Source organism: Maylandia zebra, linkage group LG2 (assembly GCF_041146795.1).
Source record: "Maylandia zebra isolate NMK-2024a linkage group LG2, Mzebra_GT3a, whole genome shotgun sequence".
NCBI classification, from domain to species: Eukaryota; Metazoa; Chordata; class Actinopteri; order Cichliformes; family Cichlidae; genus Maylandia; species Maylandia zebra.
In genome coordinates, this window is record NC_135168.1 from 33,609,044 (window position 1) to 33,632,800 (window position 23,757).

Here is a 23,757-nt window from a genome sequence, read left to right on the forward strand (position 1 = left end):
TGAAAATAAGAATAAATGACTTGTCAAGATGGATACTGCTCGCAGTGATGGGAAAAAAGAGAAGTTGAGGCGATTAATGTGTTGCTGTTTGAGAGGTTAGCTAGGACTGGGGACAGATGCTGGGTTAAAAATCTGTCATTTCGAACAGCATACCGAGGAAAGGAAGGAGACAGAATCATCCTCCATGATGATTGGTACATGTACATGTTGCCCTTTAACCTTCTCCCTAATCTCTGCGCATTCAAATATGCATGAAGCCGCGTGACCTCACACAGAGACTGTGTGCGTGCGGTCTTGTGAAGAACATGTCCCTTAGAAACACCGCACAGGTCACCAAAAGACACCCTGCAACTAATGGTGTGAGGTCATCACACTCAGGTCATGCTCTAGGTCAGTGTCACAATAACTGCTCATGATGAAGGGGTTTCCAAGGTAACCGGAGGGTTTTCAGCAAATCAGAGAGAGGGAGAAAGGACTCCTCTGGGTGTGCATGTCTTGTAGCAACCAGAAGACCTCTGGTGATTTATCCCTCACTGCTCTTGTACCACGCTAAACCATTAGGGCACAGTGATAAGAGATAAACAAAGTCTAGGACAGAGTCTGTGGGGTAGATAGGGTAGAACACAGCCTGCTCATTGCCATGTGAACCCGTCAATGGCTGTGCTGTAAAATCATTATTTTTTTTCCCTTTAGAAAGGCTGGAGTGTCGAACGTACACACATACATTAATCACAATTTTGAGACATTTATACCACCTGCTGCTGCAGCTCCTGTAACTATACTGCCAATCACTTATTCTGTGGTGGCCATTGTGATTGCAGTGGAAATAATAGGCAAAGGCAGGACTTGGAAAAGTTGCCTTTTTTTATCCTACGCCTACACCTGGACTTTAAAATACCATGTTTATGAAAAGTGCTCAAAAAGGCCACAACTGTGCTGCAAAATGAAACTCACAAGTACAAGTGCATGAAATGTTTGAAATCACCCGTGTCTGGGGGCATTTTTAAGATCCACAAAAGATCTGAAGACATTTTTAAGAACCACCTGAATCACCTGCTCTGGTTAGCCACAAAGATTCATTACAGCTCTGCGGGGAACTCTTGTAACCAAAAACCCTTGCAGATTGTTCCCTTTTTTGTCTTTGTAGTAAAGGAAATAGCAGTTGGTATTGGTGTTAGTAGTATCATGTGGCATGGAGTGGTCAAAAAAAAAAAAAAAGTGGTCGTATTATGGTGGCAGTAGCCACACCAGTCTTGTATAGTGCTATATTGATGAAGATTGGAGTGGAGTGTTCTCCCTCCTCCTTAACGCACGGGCCTATATTGGATTTCACGCTGGCTGCCCATTCACCAGACACTGCAGTGCATTCCTACCAAAGGCCTGGAGGCAATACGGCTGCTTTATTTGTTTATAATGTTTAGGCTTCCCGCAAATGGCTTGCGCTGCAGTACCAATAACTGTGCATAGTTACATTTAGGCAATCGACTTGGCTCGTTTCGACATGAGTGCTGCAGCTCAATTCATTTGGAATGGACTAAAAATCCAATAGAGTTGTCTAAGTGGGGGGGAGGGTAAGGGAGAGGAGGAGAGAAATATGGATAGAGAAAAATGGAGGAATAAAGAAGAAAGACAGGGGAGGGGTCAGTGGGACTGATGCTGAGCACGAAGAGCTGATACGTTTCTGTCAAGAAAGCGATCAACGGAAAGCAAAGCGCAGATCTTCTCCCTCGCTCAAATCTAACTGACAAATAAAATATAGATGCCCTCTGAGTGCTCGCGGTTACTTAGGCATCCCTCGCCATGTTGCACAGCTCTCTGCCGTGAATTCCTCTGGCTGCAGCGGCGGCAGCACCCAGAAAATGCGAGAGCCAACTTTCACAACTTTGGGTCCATTAAGAGATTTGAGCACATCCAAGACAAATTCCCTGGAAACACTTGCCGGAGTGAAAATATAATTCACTGAACTGATGACAGATGATGACACGCGGGTGACAAGGCAGGAGAAATTAATTTAGCGGTGTTGCAGTAGGTTGTCGCCGAGATGACACACAAATGACGGCATCTGGAAAGTGAACTGGTGTGAGTCATGTCACTTCGCGTGTGCGCCACCAGCTTGAATCATCATCGCTCGCGTCTACGTGCCTGTGTGTGTGTTTGTGTGCGTGTTTGTGAGCGTGCGTAAATCTCCCATCTTCTTCACTAGCCTACTCCTTGTCCTCTGCCAGCTGCTCAGCTTCTCACTCCATTTGCTCCAGACTTCATACACATCTGCTCGCAAAAATCCATCCATGTCTCAGTTACCCACACACACGTACACACATGCACACTATCTGCAGTCATAAATATGCCCAAAGGCCATTGACCGAGGCAAAGCAGAGCATTCACTCTGATGCATCACATAGCTCCTAAACACTTATCTTCAGCTTGTCACATGAACAAACTCGACAAGAGTGGCACAGCTGACCAAGGTCAGCAGAGAAATTCTACCTTTTCTCCCTAATTACTTTTGCCTTTTCTTCAGTGAGTTTGCCGCACATTCTTTCTCTGTGTGAAATGGAACGTCCTTGCAAACTTTAGGCGATGTCTCAGAAATTCCTTTTCTACGTGGTTGTAGCAAATAAAAAATCTGAAGTCTCCCAAAGGCTCCTGTGAAGTGAAGGATGAAAGCCAGCGAGCAGGAGAGTGGGTAGAAAAACTTGGAGTGAGGGGTTTGATGCAGTCTCCTGAGTGAGGGGAAGGGAGTGAGAGAAAAGGGAGAATGTACGGGGGAAAAGTGTCCTCTTAAAAAAAATAATAGTTCATTGATGCAACCATTTCCCCTTAACCTCAAACGGCGAGCTTCAGAGCTAAGAAGGGCAGAAACCAGGGAATTTTTTTTCTTGAAAAAGAAAGGAGAAAAAAAACATCCGTCCTCAGCCTTTTCTCCTCCTCCCTCCTCCTCCTCCTCCATCCTTCCTCTCTTTTTCTTTAGGCTCTTTGAGGAAAAGCAGGAGCATCTCTCAGAAAAATGACAGTCCTTATACTGGAATTTGGTTCTGTGATTAACCTGCTCATTTGCTAATTTGACTGTAATCAAGCCTCTCATCTTTCCCAGCGGGGTGCCAGAGCGCTTTGAGCAGACAAGGCAGAAGACAGTAGCAGTGAGCTCAGTGATGAGTTGCATCAAGTGCCTCCTCTCCTTTACTTCACCTTCGAGAAAAAAAAAACAAAAACAGCCACTTGCGTGCTTAAAGGAATGAGCAAACAAGTTCAGGTAAGACGCATAGAGGACTGTGATACATATGGTGTAGTGTTAAAATAAAAGCGCAGTAAAGGACGAGACATTCCTTGAGGCTCTTCATGTCTGTTATAGCTCTGCTGCGGATCTCAGCCCCCGCAGCCTATTAGAAAAGCACACACATTTTAGCAAAACATTTTAGCAAAAGAATTCAGGTATAGGTATTCTTCGTTCCGAGCCCTTCAAAGCAAACAATCCAGCTGACATTTACATCTGTCAAGACCCAGTGTGTGTCCTTTTTCTTCTCCTTGAATGATCAGAATCCAGCATATCTCTTTTGATTCCCTCTTTATTCAGGCTGTTTTGCTTGGTCTATCACCTCTCTCGCTCACATTCAATTCAAATGGGCGGCACGCACTCTAGAAAAAAAAGAGGCAGACTGTATTGGTAGCCAGTGGCAACAGAAGCTTGGGGGTAATGGCCTTAGACTGGCTATCGGTTTTGATGTGAACTTCATAGTTAACAATTACGAGAGCCGCGGCCATTACGGCAGCATTTCCACACCGACCGTTAGTCCATTCGTGGAGCCGACAGAGCTGCACTCACAAATGCAACACTTGAGCTGAAGTAAACCAATCAGGCTAAAGTTGAGCTCAGATTTTGTACTGGGCGGGAGCCTTAGCCCCGCCTTAGCCCACAGAAAATCTGTTCATTGGATGAATTTTAGAATAATAGCTCCAAGTAATTATCAATCAAACAGCGCAGATGCATTTATTTCATCTAAAAGGATTGTTACTACATTATCATATCTGTGTTTGTTTTTCTTTTTTCATAGGGAATATGTAATAAAATGCCATAGCTAAAAACTGTCCTGATGCTCAGCTGGGTGCACTAAAGGTATAATCTTCCTGTTAGTGCAACAGGTTGCCGCGATAAAAAAGCGTTTTAATCCAATTAGATGATTGGCTGAACACACTTTAAGAGCCAACATATAGTTGCGAACAAATTAAATATAATACAGATCAAATTAGATGAGTTTTTGGCAGCGTTCCTTTAATTGGCAGAAAGAAAGTCAGAGGGAGAGAGCTTGAGGGAGGCTGACAGAGATGAGAAAGAAGTTATTTAAGAACAGAGAGGGTCTGACTCAGAAACGGGGCTGCCTGTGACAGTCAGTTTCAAGAGAAAGGAAAAAAAACACACTTTGACGTGCCGAGTGTGACTGAGGAAGTTCTACTCATCCAAGCCTTTCCTCTGTCATTCTCTTTATGTCTAATAGTTTTTATATATAATTCATAAGCTGACTGCAACCCCAACTCTGTCTTGGCTGTTTCTTTTCTCTTTCCTTCGCTGCTTTCCCCCCCTCCTTCCTTCCTTTTTATTTTAAGCACTGATAAGTGGTGATTCCGACTCTCCAGATGTCGACACAGCAGGTGTTGCGATCGGTTGGGATCAGCTCGTCTCAGCTCAATCAGATGCCCAGAGAGGTGTCCAGGTGAACGGGAGCAATCCCTTAATGAGACTAGCATACTGACATAGTTTGCGCACACTCAAGAAAAGACATGCGCACCCACATGTGAGATAAGCACGTGCCACTGGCGGATTGGCTCGGAGTCAGTAACCTACAACAGAGAGTCGCCAAGAAATGGGAACACACCGAGTTAACCTATGGACACAAAGGAATCACCCCCCCACCCCCCTCCCCAGAAAAGGTAAAGTTGCACACAAACAACTAATGATGGTGCATTTTGCTATGTTGTGCAAAGCATCTCCATGCGGTTGCCATCTCTTCAAAAAAGAGGACCTGCACAAAAGCAAAGTGGTCGGTTGGCATGACGACGGCATTGACTCAAAGTCTAACGAGCTGACGGGCCCAATTATGAATGTTTGGTCAAACGTGCACGTAATCACACACCCACATACATATATACACATGCTGATTGGATGCCGTAACTTCCCCTCAGATGTCATAAAGGTGAGCAAAAGGAAGTCTCTACTGAATATTAGCCTCCTTTTCACACTCTCCCAGGTTTTCCCTTCACCATTCCTCCAGTACCAGAAAGCATCTCACCTCATGAACACCATCTGGTATTTCAATCTGAAGATGATCCCACAAAGGACCCTTTGCCTGGCCTTGACCGGCTACAATGCAACATCCAAGTACTTCCCCCCCCCCCTTTTTTTGCACTTACTGCAAAAACTCGCTTAGTGAAACAAAGTTTTATGCCTCCAACAAAAAACAGGAAAAAAAGGTTACATGAAATTTAGAAAAAAAACACAAAAACCTAAAACTTGTGCTACTTTTGGTTTCAATTAAATTTTTCTGCAGCAGTTGCTTGTGGGGGCCCTGGCTTTACTGTTCTCTTCCTGCTTTCTTTACACTATACAGAGACATAACTCGCCTACTCTTCAAAAGGCTGAGCCGCATCAGGGCCGCATAAAAATTCCCTGATGAAGCAAGAACCAAATGAGCTGCGCGTTGCAGTGGAGGAGAAGTCAATAAAAGTGGATGGATTTTCAACTGGGGAACAATTACGTGTTTTTGTTGTGGGATGATGTTTACCTCAGTATTTGCTTCTCTTTGTATGTGTATCTTTTTGTATACATGTAAGTGTTTCGATGCTTTTCCCCCCTTCATGTTTTGGAGATAGTGGGGCTATCCAGACCCCCCAGAAAAGAAAAACAGTAAACATCTACACATCTTGAACCCGTGTGCTAACGTGTACATACACAACCTGATGAAATAACCTCTTAAGCCATGCACGGCCTTTGCGTAACACCTCCAACCCTTCTAGGCCTGTCCGGAGGGGAGCGACGATGGTAGACAGAACTCACTCACATGCTCCTGCTCCTGTGGGATTATGACTATTTTTAGATAAGCGCCCCCCTGGCCGGGCTGGCGTGCAGACATGTACCTGTGACTAATCCACAACACATGCAAACACACACAGACACACAAACTCTGCTGGAACACATGCACAAAGATCAGCCCGTGCATGCAAATGTGAAAGATATGACTTCATTTATGATTTTAGCGATTCTGCAGCCATTACGGATTCTGGTGGTCGAATAGGAGAGAAAACATGGAATAACTCTTTTAAATATAACACTTAACACGCAGCTTGTGTGTCGGAGCTTTTAGTTCCGTGACCTCCTTACCCCGAGACAAACCGCACTTGCCACAGCAGCAGTGTCGCCACCTAACCCTTCCCTTACGCTCTCACCTCTACAGATAGAGAGGTCCCATCTAAGTTTCAAATCCTCTAAAATATTCATCAGCACTAAAAAAGGAAAACTTTTAATACACATGAAACAAGACCTCGCTACCTTTGTTGTTGCTCTCTATCTCTTTGCTCCCTTCCTCCCTCTTTCCTGGTCCCTCTCTGTGGTTCTCATGAATAATGAAGGCCTATAGAATCCAGTGGCTCAGATTGTCCCTGCAGTCGGATACAGCTCCCCTGTATTGATCAAATAAGGCTCCTTAAATAATTAACCAAGCCTTTGTCATGCAAATGAGTGGCCACAGCAGTGTGTGTGTGTGTGTCTGTACGCTTGTATGGCTGCAAGTTCAAAACGTTAGAAGTTACCGAGGGTTCATGTTGGGGCCTGAAAACAAGTCGCACCTTACTAACTAAAGTCACACAAGAAAACCAGCTACAACATTTCCACAGGGATCGAGCAAACAGGCTTCTTTCCTGTCCCGTTTTAAGCCTTTCCTGTGATAAGGTTGATTTTTTGAGCGGTAATGGACACAATAAACAGTAGCAGTGGAAAAGCACAACGAGGTCAGACACTACAGAAAAAATGTCATACCTTTAAATTTATACCTATGAGCAGCATCTGTGCTGACCTTCCAGTTTACCAACCAGGGGGATGAGATAACTTTCACTCACTGGGAATCTCATTCATGCCAGTTCTTCCATATTTCTGGCACCATACAAACACTTGGAAAGAGACTCTGCCTCGCAAGTCTTTCTTCCAAGGACAGACTCTATTGTAATGCAACAGTTCTTTGCAACAAACAGCTCATTTTCATTCAACCCCTGCATTTTTTTTCCATTCTCTGACTTCTGTATGATATAAGCGGAGTCTTTTTTTGTGGTCTCTACCTTTTTCCTTTCAGTTACCGTTTTCTTTTTGAGGGGTAAAGCTATTTCAGCAGCAAAGAGATGAGCAGTGATAATATTCTGATTTATTACAAAGCGTTTTTGGATATGTAGACTTATTTTGACTGTTAGCTGCAGCAGGCAGTCAACAGCTACAACATTAAATTTGTGACTTTGTGTTTATTTTTTATTATATTGAAAAATCCAAGTGAAATATTGACGTTCTGACCTCCTTTAGTCACACATGTCATTAATTATTTAACACACAATTATACACAATGACAACATTTATACAGTATCAATTCACAACAACTGTTGCCCCAGGGTGCTTTATATTGTAAAGTAAAGGCCTAACAGTAATACAAATTCAGACAGTACACTATGAGTAGGCACTTAGAGACAGTGGGAAGGAAAAACTCCCTTTTAACAGGAAGAAACCTAGAGCAGAACCAGGCTTTCATTAGGGATTTACTTTTATTTACGGTTATTTCTGCCAGTTTTTAATACAATTATTTGCATTTAAGGACAACATGTTATTGTAAAACGTGACAGAACAACTATTAATTTGTTTCTGCTTCGATTTTCAAGAGACTTCCACGTTGGCAGCATCAAAGTATCAAAGTTTAAATCTCATGACCCTGCAGCAAAACTTTTGGGCACAGAAAAAAAACCCAAACAGCACTTTTTTTCCAAGTTGGACCAAACTTTTGATAGCAGACAACTAGGAAAAAAAGGGGGGCACCTAGCTGGCAAGATATCGAACCTCCTCAGCCATTGAGGTCTCTGTTCCACTGTAGATTTCAAGAGTCATTAGTAACTCCAGCTGAATAATGGTAGGTAGTGCAACTTCCAATCAGTGCAAGTCGGAATATGGCAAAACAAGTACTTTGCTGTGAGAGTTTTAAAGTATAAATACATATACCCAAATACTGAGTAACAATTATATTGGTTGAAGAGAAAAACATTTTCTGAGATGATAGTGACTCTAAACCCTTTACAGCAACTGCAAAAGACTTTTAAAAGAAGTAGAAAGTAGAACCTGGCCAAACATGTCCCCTGACTTTGTCCAATAGAACACCTTTAGTGCATTTTCAAAGTTGAAGGCTGAGGAACAAAATCCATCCAACAAAGAGCTGAAAAGAAGCATCTGGGAAGAAAGAATAAACATCTCTCCACAGACCTGTGGACAGACTGCTATCATCTCTGCTAGAATAAAAACAAAAAAATCCCAGAAAAATGGTAGAGATAAAGAATATATGTACCCTGTAGGTACAATTTCCTTTGGAGAATATTGAATAAGGGGATAACTGTGGAAGGCATTCTGGTCTATAAATCTAATTTTACCTTCGAAGAATTCAACACTTTTTTCTCCACATCTTTCTTTCAATTCAGCCATTAAGATTTAATTCACGAATTGTCCCTGGGATGTCCTTGACTGGCCGTCTCTGTCACCAAATTTTAATCTAATTGAAAATCTTTGGTGAAATTCAAAGACAAGAGCTGGCTGCGAAGAAATGAAGGCATACTAGTAGACTTGGAAGCTTTGTGTTTGAGAAATGGGGTAAAAATATTCAAATGAGTGATATGAGAAGCTTGTTTGAAACTACCAAAACATTTATCTGAGGGTTAAAGGCTGCCATTCTTAAATGCCAATTCTGGGGGTGTGGTTGAATAACCTTGTTTATAAGGTGGCAGAAAATGCTATTTGTCTTTGCTACTATTAATCACTTCATATTATCGTGTATTCTAATTTCCGTTATTGACTGGCTCAGTGGCTGGTGGTGCATTTATATATAAATTTATTGCATGCTGCATTGTGAGATTATTTCCACGGGGCTCTGGAATGACACAATGCATAATGATCGCTCCTGTGCCCTTAAAAAAACCTGAGATACAGTGAAGGACAACCTATGGCCCAACTTTGCTTTCTTTCCAACTCATTTTTCATTTCCATGGTAACTGGCAGCATGTACTCTATTCTCGTTTAATCCTTTCTTTTCCTCATTATGCTAATTAAGACCAACTCATAAGGATCACACCAATAAGTGCTCTTTTCTCTATTTTCGTGTCTCCGGCTCCTCTTCCCCACTCTGCGCTTTACTCTGCTCATTTAATCAAGATGGCTCAGCGAGTTAGGAGCATAAAAACAGAGTTTTAACCCTGCTACCATTGATACACTTTTCATGTTGAATGGTGTTAAAAGCTGATTTTATACCAAATTAAATGTTAATTTCACCCTGCATAGCCGAGCAGTAACGTGCTTCTTTTCAAATGTATCATGAATGTAGCTGAGGGAATAGCGTTACCTGTGTGCATGTTTGTGTGTGTGCTTGAATGAACACGACCGTGCTTGCCACTGTGACTGTATATCACTTTTAGGGCAGGGGTGTCAAGCTCATTTTAAATCCCGCTTTGATCTCAAGTGGGTCGAACCAATAAAATGACACAATAAATGTGTAAGATCACAGTTAAAAGTTCTGTCTTTTAATTATAAATTATAAAAATTCACAAAAAAACAACCTGTGGATTCACAGTAAAAAAAAAGGTATTTCTAGAGCAGAAAACGGGAATGTTTATCTATTACTTCATTACTTTGCTGTGGTGTGAATGGTGAATAGGAAAAGTAATAAAACTTAGGAAAATGCAGTTTAAAATCTATGCACTCATTCATATTTTCCAAAGCCATTCAGTGGGCCGGTTTGGATTCTTTGTAAGGCCGAAAGTGGTCCCCAAGCCTTATGTTTGACATCCCAGAATTAGGGCACACCAAGTAAACCCAACTCCCTCTTCGAATACCTTACAATTCTCACAGGGCAACTTTTACAACAGCAAACATGGCGCATCAACGCTCGGCTTTGATCAGCCGAAGACATTTTGTTGCCACATTCGTATTTCTGATGCACAGCTGACAATGTTGCCAATTAACGTTGACTCTTAGTCACCACACACACACGCACACACTTACACACGTCTTCGTAACTTTGGTCCTGTGCATCTGCAATCAAACAGGGACAAAATTCGCCAAACATTTTTGATGCCTTGTCTGTCTCAAGGCATCGTCAGCCTCCTGTGGCTGCTTCTCTTTCCCTCTCTTAACTGTGAGTAGCCAGAGGAGAGCAATCTCACCAACTGTACTGAACAGACAGGCGCCAAAAAAAAGAGAAAGAAAAAAAAAAGGGAGAAAGCGAGAAACAGAGATTGCCACTGGGAAGGAGATGGAAAAAAAGGAGAGACATCGCTAAAAAGAACCAAGGTGCTCTTTTATAATCTTTCTGCCAGAATGCCTCTCATTGAATGCCTTTTTTTTCTCCTTTGACTTTATAGCCCCCCCCCCCGAACAAATGAGCAATTTACTTTGACAACAATGGTACATAACATAAAATTGGAACAGAAAGGAGCAGTTGACATTTTATGTAGATTTTGTCAATAGGCATTGTCACCCCTGGAAACCCCATGTTTAACGGCAGCAGACCTTGATTTAATTACTACTCAAGATCCACATCTATTCTCTGTCACTCACACACCATAACACAAATGCCAAAGAGACAATGAAAACATGATTAGAGTGATGGAGGAGATGTTTTTTTTTTTTTTTTTTTAGAGGTGGTGCTTTGAAAAGGCCAAATTCTTTGTTTCGTGCAAGACCAACATGCCTTTCACAAACAACACGAGAAAATTAAGTAAAAATCTCTTAACTAAAAAAATGAATGGACAGACATGTAATTTTGTCCATGCATTTTTTTGGTCTTTTTTGGTTCGGTTGTCTAACATATGGCTCTTTGGTTAAATCTCTCATTTCTGTGTTTAAGACTAAAGTTCTCAATCAGCTTACTCCCTGAAACAGCTTTCATCTCCTCTCTGTTTCCAACTCACGCACGCCTTCGGGGACTAAAAGCATTCATTCCCTCAGCTATTCTTAACATGCTCACTTGTTGGCTTTAGTATACAAACACACACAGACACCCACATATATATACGTGTGTGTCTGTGTGTATACCCCCCCCCCCCACCCACCCACCCACACACACACACACACACACAGACAGAACTTGGCGGGGGACGGCAGACAAACTTTCCCCCCAGCGCTGCGACATCACCTCAGGACAGAAAAAGTAAATGAACGAGAGTGATTTGTGTGTAAGTGTGGAACCAAACACACAATGTGTTTTGCTGTAAAGCTTTTCTGTCAGCTCTGCAGGCTCTGAGAGCACACGGCCCATACAAATAGGCTGCCCCAGGGCTGGCTTCCTCTAATATGCCACAACTATCAGCAACAGATGACAGAACAGGGGAGGGGAGAAACACAGAGAAGGAAACAAAAGCTAGATCACCACTAACAGAGGGAGACACGAGGCTGGCTCAGGGTACAGCGAGTGTAACGTAAGAAGGACCGGCCGGCACGCGGACGGGAAAAGATCTGATTGTCCCAAACAAGCAAAAGAGTGCTACAAGTAAAATCTGATCTTAAATAAATGGAGCTGAATACTGCTGTATAGGTGAGAACTGGCGAGGCAGAATGTTTACCATGCAGGTCACATGTAATGACTCTGAGCATTATGGGTTGCTGAGAAGATAAGTGTGGGTGTATAAAATAATGATACGTTACAACTGAGACAGAAAGGCAAGCGAAAGCGCGTCTAAGACAGAGGGGGAAAACACAGAGAAACGAAGGCAAAAGAGATAAACAAACAATTTAAATGACTGACAGAATTTGACAGAGACGGAGATAAAGTGGGAAGAAGACTGGGAAAAAAAGACGGGAAGAGACAGTGAGTGACTGAGGAAGAGGGAGAGAGACATTGCCTTAGACTTTGCTATGACAACCTTTACAGAACTCAGCATGCTCCCAAATGTGCAGCTGAAATGTCACCGACAGTAAGCAAGCGAAGAGCTCCACACAGAGAAAGACATATCTGCGCAGAACAGGCAGCACAGCTGACAGAAGCAAATCTTACATCAGGAGGACTGAAAATGTGATCAATTCTGTGGCTAAATAAAATCCACATCTCAATTCCGAAAGGCACGTCTTCGTCTGTTTTACCAGAAGAAGTCTCGCTTTCGACTCTCTTTCTTTTCAGCCTCCGCCACTTTAGCCGATGAGTAATGGTCTTCATTCAGTCCCATTTGGAACTGATATTGATTCAAGGTTTCAATCAGAAGTCTCAAAAAACCTAATAAAATTAGCATCATGAGACTAATTTCACAGGAATTTAATAAAAGGTAAGAAAGCACGCCTGGTATGACTCATATGTTGCGCGTTCGAGCTCCTTTGTTTGTGTGTTTGCTGCGCATTTTGTTTTGTGGAGCCTCTGACAAAGTTGAGGAGTGCCCCACCTGCTTGAGCACCTTTTTAATGATTATTGATGAAGTTGTTCAGTTAAACAGAAAAACAATTAGTGCCCTGCCAGTACAGAGTCCATACTACTAATGAGCGAGAGCGTGCCTGGGCCTGCTCGCTGTACTGCTGACTAGTGTGTAAAACCTAATGGAGGCGACGCTTGTTTTAATCGCACCTGAATCCTACAGGCTCGAGGTAGCTGTCAGTGTCAATGTCTTTACAGGACTTGAGCTTATGGGGCTGAAGCAAACAGCAGATGGGCGACGGCTTCGCGAGCAGCAACACACGGCGAGTCCTTGACTGTGCAGCTCGCTGGAGCCTGGGGTGGTGGCGTGTGCAGGCGCCTTTTCCACATCTGCTGTTTACACATGGGCAACCTGACCCTTCCCCTCCGCTGCAGGCCCCCGAAGAACCCAATAAAATCATCAGCCTCTGCTCAAGATGACTGCCTTTGCCTCCCAAAGCATTTCTGAGCTTGTTTTTTTTTGCTGCCCTCCTTGCTGTCATCTCATCTCTACTCTTTTGTCTCTGCACCGCCTACTCGTGGCTCTTGACCCCCTTCTCTTCCTCGTGTTCTGTCATTTCCCAGCACCCCCTTTGCCTCCTTTGTCTACATTCGATGTATTCTCCTATAAGAAGCTGTAAGCATCCAACAGCGGCTTTAGCAGAACCAGTGACTGACTGACCTTTTGCACTTCCAGCTGTTTCCTCCTCCCTCTGGCTTCACTCTTACATACTCTCTCTCTCTCTCTTGTTTAACCCATTTACATTCAGAGGATAGGGGCCATAGAGGGACAATGTGTTACATAGTGTGTGTTTGTCTGTCTGACTGCAAAAGAAAGTGTGAGTAATAGAGCTAACGTCGTCCTCCAAAGAGCTCTGTCTGAGAAACATTGGCGCTTCCTCTACGTAGGTATGGGTAAGTGTGTGTGTCACATAGACAGCACCAGGCCTGACTGGGGGATTAACACAGCCCATATGTGGGATTCACCCAACCACACACACACACACACATCCTCACATACACACACACACAAGCGCACACACCGTCACAGCAGCAAAATCCTCAGCTGGATTTGCGAGCATCATTCTGTCTTTCTTACTGTCCACTCATTCCCTCAGTCTGAACCCCAATCTCATCTAGGAGAGGATTTATGACGGGGCGCACCTCATCCCTTCAACACAACACAATCTCAATTGGACTGAGTACAGCCTTATTCCAAACCAGACATCCATTAAACCAAGGTATTACTGTAATACAACTATCGGACAACTCTATCTCTTTCTATCTCCCTCTGTCTCTCTCATTCAGGCTGAACATCAGCAAGAGTGATGTTATTAATATAGATTCTGCTATAGTGCGAAGGCATTTCATTTCTATGTATATCAGATTTAAATGCCTTACAGCAAAGACCTTATATATTTCCATAGAAAAAAAAGCTGCTTGGTTCATGATTAGGTTTGGGTCTTGTTTAGACTTGGTGTTGAATTCTATCAAGTAAATGAGTGTGTAATATGCTCCATAGCCCCTCTTGGCTGATAGGCTCAGGAGAAAAGGGTTTTAGCCCACGTTACTTCCCTAGTGTCTATCCTCCTTTCCCCAAAGACTCCCCGATCCAATTACCAACCTGGCACTGCTTGGCTCAGCACTGACTCTGCCAACCTGTGTGAGCTATGTCTTTCAGCTCCACCTCCCTTAGTTTGCTTTCATTCATTCACTCTACTTTTATCTTCTATCTCTCCTTTTATTCATTATGTGACGTAGTCACGGTCTGTCAGCCTGCAGCGGGCGCTTATTTATTTGTTTTTTTGCTTTGCATTGTTGTGTGTCTGTGTATGTGTTTGTCAGCTGTGTGCTGGGATGGAGTTTCAGGCTGATTAAAGAGATGATTTATAGGCACACGATGTCGGAGGAATTCCCTGATCACTCCTCAAATCGCATCTTCTCAAACGAGCTCTCGCCATTCAACCACAGTCAGCTGCAAAAGAAAGTCACCCCAAGACACAAGACACAAGACACACACACACACACACACACACACACACATACACATATACATACATACATACATATATATATATATATATATATATATATATATATATATATATATATATATATATATATATATATACATACACATATATTTCTCTTTACACATATCACCTTACATCTGCACAGCTGAGAAGTAGCTCAGATTTTGACAGTGATTCAGTGCCTTTATATTTCGGAGTCACTCAGTGAAAATGTCAATTCCACACAAAGCCTCAGACTTGATTACCTTGGTATTTTTTGGACTTTACTGGATCACAATCGGGTTGGGAAAAAATGCTTTTGCTCCTACTTCTTCTGTTCGGTTTACATTTACCTGTAAAATCTAAAGCTTACCAACTTCAGATCATCTTTCTCCATCTCACCCTATCCCTAGAATCCTCTGTCACACCAACCCTCTGCACGTCCTCCTTCACTACATCCACAAATGTTATCTGAGTTCTTTTCCTCCTGCCTGGCAGCTCAATATTCATCATCCTTTGTCCAATATATCAACTATACCTCCTTTGTACATGTCCAGATCATCTCAGCCTTGCGTCTCTAACTTTGTCTCCAAGCCGCTCAACCTAACCTGGTCCTCTGATGTACTCATTTTTAATCTTTTACAGTCTGGTCGCTCCCAATGAAAATCTTAACATCTTCAGTTCAGCCTCCTGTCTTTTTGTCAGTGCCACCATCTCCAAACCATACGTCACAGCACATCTCACTATGTTCTTGTAAACCTTCCTTTTCACTCTTGCTGCTATCCTTCTGTCACAAATCCCCTCTGATACTTGTCTCCACCCACTTCACCCATCTTTTTCCCTTCTCAATGTCTGTTGCTTTGGATGGTTGGCTCCAGGTATTTAAACTTCTTCACCTTCACTGTCTCTGCTCCTTGAATCTTCACTGTAACACCTGTCTCCCTCTTGTTCACAGACATGCAACCTGTTTTGCTTCTACCTACTTTCAACCCTTTTCTACTCCAGAACATACCTCCACCTCTCCAGGCTCTCTTCCACCTGTTCCTTACTTTCACTACAGATCACAATGCCATCTGCAAACATTATAGTCCACAAAAACTCCTTCTGGACCTCATTTCTCAACCCATCCATCACTGGGAAGAAGAAGGGGCTCAAAACCTATCCCCGATATAATCCTGCCACCACTTTGAACCCATCTGTCACTCTTACTGTTCACCTCACCTCTGTCTCAGTGTCCTCATATATGTCCTGCAAGATCCTCCCATACTTCCTCACGCAGCACCCTACCAAATGTTTCTCTAGATCCACAGACACAGTGAAACTCTTGACCTTTTCTGTACTTCTCCATCAACACTCTCAATCTGTAGTGCTCTTTCTCAGCATGAGGGCTTACTGCTACTCACTAATTGTCACTTCTCGTCTTAATCTAGCTTCAACAACTCTTCCCCATAGCTTCGCAGTATGACTAATCACCCTCGTTCTCAAAAATCGGTATCAGTAAACTTCTTCTTATACATTCTTTGGGCACTCTCCAGGATTGCATTAAAGAATCTGGTTATAAAGTCCACTGGCATCTCTCCTACCGTACATCTTTGTACCTTTGCAGGTATGTTATCTGGACCAACTGTCTTTCCACACTTCATCCTCTTCATAGCTGCCCTAATTTCCTCCGTACTAATGCCCTGCTCTTCCTGATTCACTAACTTTCCTCCCCATGTTCTCCTCTCTTTGTTATTATCTTCATTCATCAGCTCCACAAAGTACTCCTTCCATCTTTTCGGCACACTGTCTTCAAGTGTTAGTACATTTCCATTTCCATCCTTAATCACCCTAACCTGCTGCACATCATTTCCAGCTCGATTTCTCTGCCTACCCAATCGATACAAGTCCCTTTCTCACTACAAGCCTTTTCTTTTTCCTTTACCACCTCTTTCCCATACACCTAGCCTCCCAGTACTCCTGTCTTATTCATCTACACCATGGTAAAACAGCTTAAATCCACCTGCTCTTGCTTCCCTTCCACCTAATTTCCTGCACACACAATATATCTACCTTCCATCTCTCCATCATGGCAGCCAGCTCTCTCCCTTTAGTCATAGTCTACAGTAGGACAGTTTCCTGGTGGTCACCGTTAACCTGGATGCACGACTAATCTGTTATGGCTCAAACTTATTCTTGGTGATATGCATATTTGGTTTGGAAAGATTTTCTACAGGATACTACGGCGGCCATGAGAGGCCAAATGGACTGCAACTTAAGAAAACACCAGCAATAAGAAAAACGTTGCAAAAGCACACAAAACACAATGGAAATAGGAAAAACGAAAACGGAAATAGAAAAAAACAGACTTCCAAAAAGCACAAGGGAAGTGTTTCTGGGGAGACAATAACCCGGTGGACCAGTTGCAGGAACCAAAACATGCTAGGTAAGTGTGTTTTAATCTCATGGTTCTTATAATACTGTTGAAGGATTGTTGGGCTAATAGTTAGGCTAACACACTTACCTCTCATCTTTTCTTTCCTCTCAAAACTGATAGACCTTCCACTTCTTTTAAGTGTCTCCTAGTGCAATTCTTAGCATATTTTGGTTCCTGCAACTGGTCCGTCGGGTTATTGCCTCCCCAGAATCTGTTTCTTCCCATTTCTGTTTTCATTTTCCCTATTTCTGTTTTCTTTCTTCTTATTTCTGTGTTCGTTTTTCCTATTTCCATTGTGTTCCGTGTGCTTTTGCAGCATTTTTCTTGTTACTGGTGTTTCCTTAAGTTGCAGTCCAATTGGTCTCTGAGGGCCACCGTAGGATACTCACCCTGACACAACCCTTCCCATTTATCTGGGCTTGACACCGGCACTAGCAGTACACTGAAATTGCTACTCTTTACATGTCTTCCACAAACCAGACACCTAAAATCTAACCTACTTTGGTCAATGTCTGTTATGTTTAAAGCACCAAGCTCAAGTTCCTGTTATCAGTAATATGGGCTTACAAGATAATTAACAGTTTATGTCACTGTTTTAATTGTTGTTATTTCAACACAGAATCTTGTTTATGAAAATTTGTAGTTCTATAGAACTAAAGTAGCTAGAGTTATAGAGCTATATAGAGTAGCTCTATATACATGGTTCTCTCTCTGTCTCACTGTGGCTTATTACATTAGGTAATATTTACAGTAATGTAGGAATTTTCTTGAGATTCTGCCTGCTTATCAGTAAAGCAGAAAATGCAGCTCCTCCACACAGCGTTGGCTTTGTTTATGTTGTGAACTACAGTATGCATGCTTTTCTATTACCATGTATAGCACTGTCATCTAGACTCAAAGAATAGGTCTAATTGGGGTAATAAGGGAGTGAGCTAATGTGAGAAGACATGTACACTAATTGGAGCAGGAACAACACAATCACAGAAAAAAAATGCTTTAATCTCAATGTTAGCTACTTTTAACATGTGATATTTGGGTCTACTGGTTAAACAAATCGCAGAAATTACCCTTCTGTTGTATCAACCTTCTCCTAACCATCTTTGATCTAAGTGTGCTTCATTGATTTTCTGTATTTCCCAAAAGTAGGTTATGTCTGTTTACTCTTGATTATTAGGTTGTATTATTGATAATTTACATGTCTATCTTTCTCAAATGAATCACTGGTAACATAATTGTATCAAATTACATTGTCAGTCTGCTTTGGCACTGATGCCTCGAGCAGCAAGTCCCCTGTTTCGATCTTGGCTCATTCCCCTACTGTCTTTTCCTCATATTCCCTTTCTGTTTTTTATGTTTCAGTCAATAGAGCCCGAGCAAACACACATTCTCAGTATAACACCACAATGAATCTGAAATGAAAAAATTAAAATGTAATTGATGTGCAGACCTGCAGTTTTACCTATGCATACATAACAGCTCAGTTTTAGAAGCTGAAATTTAACAATTGACAGACAAACCAGGTGAGGCCTTTTCCTTGTTATTTCATGGTAAATTAAGCAGATACAAGGTCTTGAGCTGAACTCAGTAGAATTCTGAATGTGGGGTCCAAAGGGATGTAATGGAGAACCATCATTAGACTTAAAAACCAAAATAAACCAATTGGAGAGATAACACAAACTTTGGGAGTGTGCAAATCAACTATCTGGTACATTCTTTATTATAAGGAATGCAACAACCAGCTAAGCAACACCAAAACACCTGAAAGACCACAAAAGACAACTAAAGACTGTAGAAAAATTATTTAATCTTCAGCTAAGTCAAGAACACTCTCAATGACATAGTTGCGACAATTCTGCATGATTTTTAAAGCTTACACTCAAAAATAAACGTAAATGGAACGGGTTTATCACACAGTGCAAACACTCAAGAACCGATTAGACTTCGCCAGAAAACATTTAAAAGAGCCTGCACAGCCCTGGAAGAGAAAATTCATTTGACAGATGAATACACGATTAACCTGAATGATGGAAAGAGAAAAGAGAAGAAAAAAAAAACCCAGACCGTGATCCGAAGCATACCACATTATCTGTCAAACAAGATGAAAGAAATGTTATGGCGTGGACATATATGGCTGCCAGTGGAACCAGGTCACTAGTGTTTATTGATGATGTGACTGCTGATAGAAGCAACAGGATGAACTGTGAAGGGTACAGGGCTGTAGTCTCTGCTCCGATTCAGGCAAATGCTTCAAACCCGATCAGACAGCGCATATGACAGCACAGATAATGACCCAAAGCATGCCACAGAAGGAACCCGACAGTTTCTCAAGGCAAAGAAATGGGATATTCTTTAATGGCCTAGACAATCACCTGATCTCAGGCTGTTTTTCAGTTACTGAAGAGAAACCCTGATGGCAAAGGAATGCAAAATATATAACATGTAAACCACATATTGTTATGTCTTTGCAATGTGAAGAGAAAATAACAATAACAATGACACACCAATCTATGATGCAATCTCTCTCCCGCTGCCTTCTCATTCATCTCTAAACATCTTTTCTATCAGTTTAACACCCATTGATCAGACAGAGCCCTCTTTGCTGTAGGGCTAATTTTAACATGCAATCAATAGCCACCAACTTGTTTTTGTTTTATAACTATTACAAGCAAATTATGTGTTTGATGGAAAAATATAGACCAGCTGCGTGTTTCTGACATACTCCTAGTCGCTTCAGGTAATTTATTCTCTACTGGGAGAGACATTCGATTTTTGACACATTGGGAGTGTTTATTTTTTTCTATTTTCTTTTCCTTGCCTGTATTTTTTTTTCAGCCTGCGGAGAGAATACGAGAAAGGCCTTGAATAATGATGAGTGTGTGCTGTAATGCAACTTCAGTTCAGTTGAGAGATTCATTAGCAAACTCTGATGATTTCTTTTTCTTTTTCTTTTTTATTTCTGCCACATCACTGAGCACGGGGGTTTTGGTTGATGTTATACAACGTTATCCTCTCTCAAGGTTACGCATTCTCTCATTTCCCCTGACTCCTCTGTTTCTTCTTAAAAGTAATTGTTTCGTGCTATGGCTGTATTCGGGCTATGTGAGTTATTAGCTGAATCCTCCGGCAGGAGTGTGGGCTAAATGGAATGGTGTCAAGAGGCTGGCTGCCCTGCTGTGTGGGAGGATGACTGGGAGTTAAGTAACAATGGCCAAGTGAACACAGCGTGATTTTTTCCCTTTTTTTATGTGTGCATCAGTACATGTGTCTATCACAGCTTTTTTCTTTTCAATGCCACATCTCCTGAGCAACATTTCAACCTGAACGTCAGATTCCAGTACATACCATGACTATTTCTACACAAATTGAAATGTATTGTTGGTCAGTGAAGATAAGTGTGAATATATAATGGATTGCATTTTTTTTTACACTGATAGCGGGAATACCTAGAGGTTAGAAAAAGGTAAAATATGTGCAGCATCCAGTCTGAGATGCTGAAAAAAGCACACTGCAAAGAGTAATAAATAGAAGTAATAAGCTAGAAGTTAAAGATCATGGTAAGTTTTTTTTCCGTTTAACCTTTTTTCAACAGGAGAGTGGAGAGTATACAGGAAAGTAAGGCGACAGTGTGGGGGAATGACCTACATGATGTTGTCTAGAGTAGACTCAAACACAGACCCTTGCAGCAAGGACTCTTGCTTGCAGTATACAGGCCACCAGCTTCACCAGGTGAGCTATAGAGACACCCTGAATGAATATACTTGAGGACACTGAGATACCGTCATCATAGCCTGTGTTTCATCGCTTGATTGTTAGCCATTGGCTGATTAACTTGAACATTAGTCGGTTCTTACACAGAAATAAAGCTGTTTCTAACTAATCATAGTCTTTTAGGAAAAATTAGACCCCCCAAAATAGGTACCACAGGGTTGCAATTAGACCCCATTCCCAGTAACTGCAGCAAGGCTTTAAGAGAAACGATCCTGCAACAAATCATACGAATCCTAAGTGCTTCACCCTCCACCCAACTTCCTCAACTGCCTCGCTACAAATCTAGCTGCTTGGTAATGACGAAGAACAAGCCACGATAGCTTTCTTTCAAAATAAGGGAACACAATTCTTTGTTCATTTTTTCAATTCCTAATTTTTTTGATAAGATTGTAAGACTACTGCACAGTATTAGTATTTCACTCATAAAACTCTAGTTACTCCTAATGGGGAAAAAATGGCTCAGAGTTGGCACAGGAGAATTAGACAAACTCCTATCACCTTACACCAGGTGTCGGCAACCCTGGGCACGCGTGCCACGGTTGGCACGCGAAGGGTTAACTGATGGCACAACCATAGCTGGACTGGCCACTGAGCATACCGGGCATTTGCTCGGTGGGCCGATGGTGATTTTTCGTTTTTATGGGCCGATGATTTTTATTTATTTATTTATTTTATAACAGTATAAACAATGAAAGGTGGTTGATTGGCCAGATGCTGGCAGATGTGTAAAAATAACTTGTTTGGTGGTGGCTATGGCGGAGCTGCCACAAGAGGCCAGGTGGATGAGGGAAAGGGGAGGCAGGAGGAGCAGAGACCCGAGGCAGCCGCCGGTCTGAGTGTCAGGTGAACTGAACTTCAGGTAATAAGTTATGACCTGCAGTCTATCTGGGTCAGATATAAACCAAGTTTAGGTGGAGTTTATTTTCGTTGTGCTGACTTTTTACCCTCAGTTACAATAACTGGTACTGCGTACTAGCTAGCATGACACAGTTTCTATACAGCTGGGTGGGTGCTGTGATGTTACTGGTGAACTTTATGTTATTCATAAGGTTAGTTAGTAGAGTTGCCAACCGTCCCGTACAAACGGAATCGTCCCGTATTCAGAGAAAATATTACGCATTTCGTATTGAGCTGAAAAGGAGCACAGTTTGTCCCGGACTTCAGCTAGAATGAAAAAGACACAAAGCTGGATTTATTCTGTCTTTACGCTGCACAGCTGCCTCTTCTTCTCTCATTCAGTCATGAAACTGATCAATGATCAGCTGATCGGCTTTTCTCTCTTGTTTGTTTATCGTCCACTTTGCAGCAGCACATTTAAGCTTGATCAGCTGTTGTTAGAATTTATTTAATATTAATTTCTAGTATCAGCTGATGTTTGCTGGAGCCACAGCTGTAAAAGCTGCTGGTCATGATATCGGTTTGGTTATCTGGTGAGAGGGAAACATGAAGATGAAACCAGGAGATGTCCTTACTGAATCACCAGAGCTGAACAGGTGATGGAGAAACAGGTTTACTTTTTAGGTGACATGAATGAGTTGAAGGGAAGTTATGAACTGTTTCTGAGAGATAAATAACACCAGGATCCTTTTCTGTGTAGCTGACAGCTGGTAACTGTGCAGGGGCGGGTCTAGGAAAGTTTTGCCAGGGGGCCAGGTAGGGCATTAACAGGGGGGCACAAAGAAATACTTTTCTTTCTTATTCTCATTTAAAATGTTTCATTTTTATTAAATAATTATCTGAATCTTACAACCAATGTTTTTATCTGATGTACAACGTATAGAAATCATACATATACCAACAAGACTGTACATCACTGTCACAACAGCGTTTGTTTTCATTCAAAGGCTTTATGGCTTTAATACCTGGTGGGCCGGTCTCTGGTCAAAATGCCCGGGCCCATTTTTTGTCCCAGTCCCAGGGTGCATTAAAAAATAAATGGCTGGGCCAGCAGTGCACATCGCAAATTAGCTCGCATAGATACATTAGTTGTGCCACTTCTTAATGACCTTATCTTAGCTAACAACCCCAACTACCAGATTCAACTTGTAATTGGCTAAAAATCCCCTAGCCTACTGGTGAGAGGGGCATTGCTAGCTGTCAGTTTTTTCAGGAGATGTTGAAATTTCCACATTCTGACACTTCAAATGCCTCAGGAGCTGTCCGCTCAGTGCAGCAACTGTTAATATAGAGCGTTATTAAATTTATTGCTAATGCAATCATATGGCACATTGACTTCTGAGGGAAATTTTAGATGGCACTCGTCATCAAAAAGGTTGCCTACCCCTGCCTTACACAATATCTTCTTCCTTGGCAACGCATGGCAACTGCAGTAGCCCAAATCCAACTCAACTTATGACATTATGGGCAGAGTCTCTGGGTGAGCTATACCACACACAGCTGGTCTATAGCCTCCAGGAACTAGCTGTTTATTATTTTTTATTGATATCCACCATGGGTTAAAGTGGGTTTTGGCAGGATGGGGGAACTCAGAGATTGGCTGTAGTGGCGCAGCATGGAGAAAAAGGGTCACTTAGAAATAAGTCATATCATAATTTTTGAGATCCAGTAGATTTTTACTTTTACAGGCAGGACATTTTCTGCTACTCCAGATCGATCCAGTTAATTGTGGTAAAAGTATATGCTATGTCACCCACCACCGTGTTTCTGTCATCTTCTGCTGCACAGATACCTGCTAGTGTTTCCCTTCAAGTCACAAAAAAGACACAAAGTCCCACTGATGCTTTGCTCCTCCTCTTCTCTTTCTGTCAGTCTTTGATTCAGACACACACACACACACACACACACACACACACACACACACACACACACACACACACACACACAGAGCTGACCTATTAAAAGCTTCAGAAAAAAGAGGGCTGCCTTTGTCCTATTACTG

General features: G+C 42.1%; 1 protein-coding gene across 7 annotated transcripts in view; it reads right to left on the reverse strand.

The window, feature by feature from the left end:
* The window catches only part of tenm2a (teneurin transmembrane protein 2a), a 216,847-nt gene that overhangs the window by 175,460 nt on the left and 17,630 nt on the right, over positions 1–23,757 (reverse strand). The window lies entirely within an intron of this gene.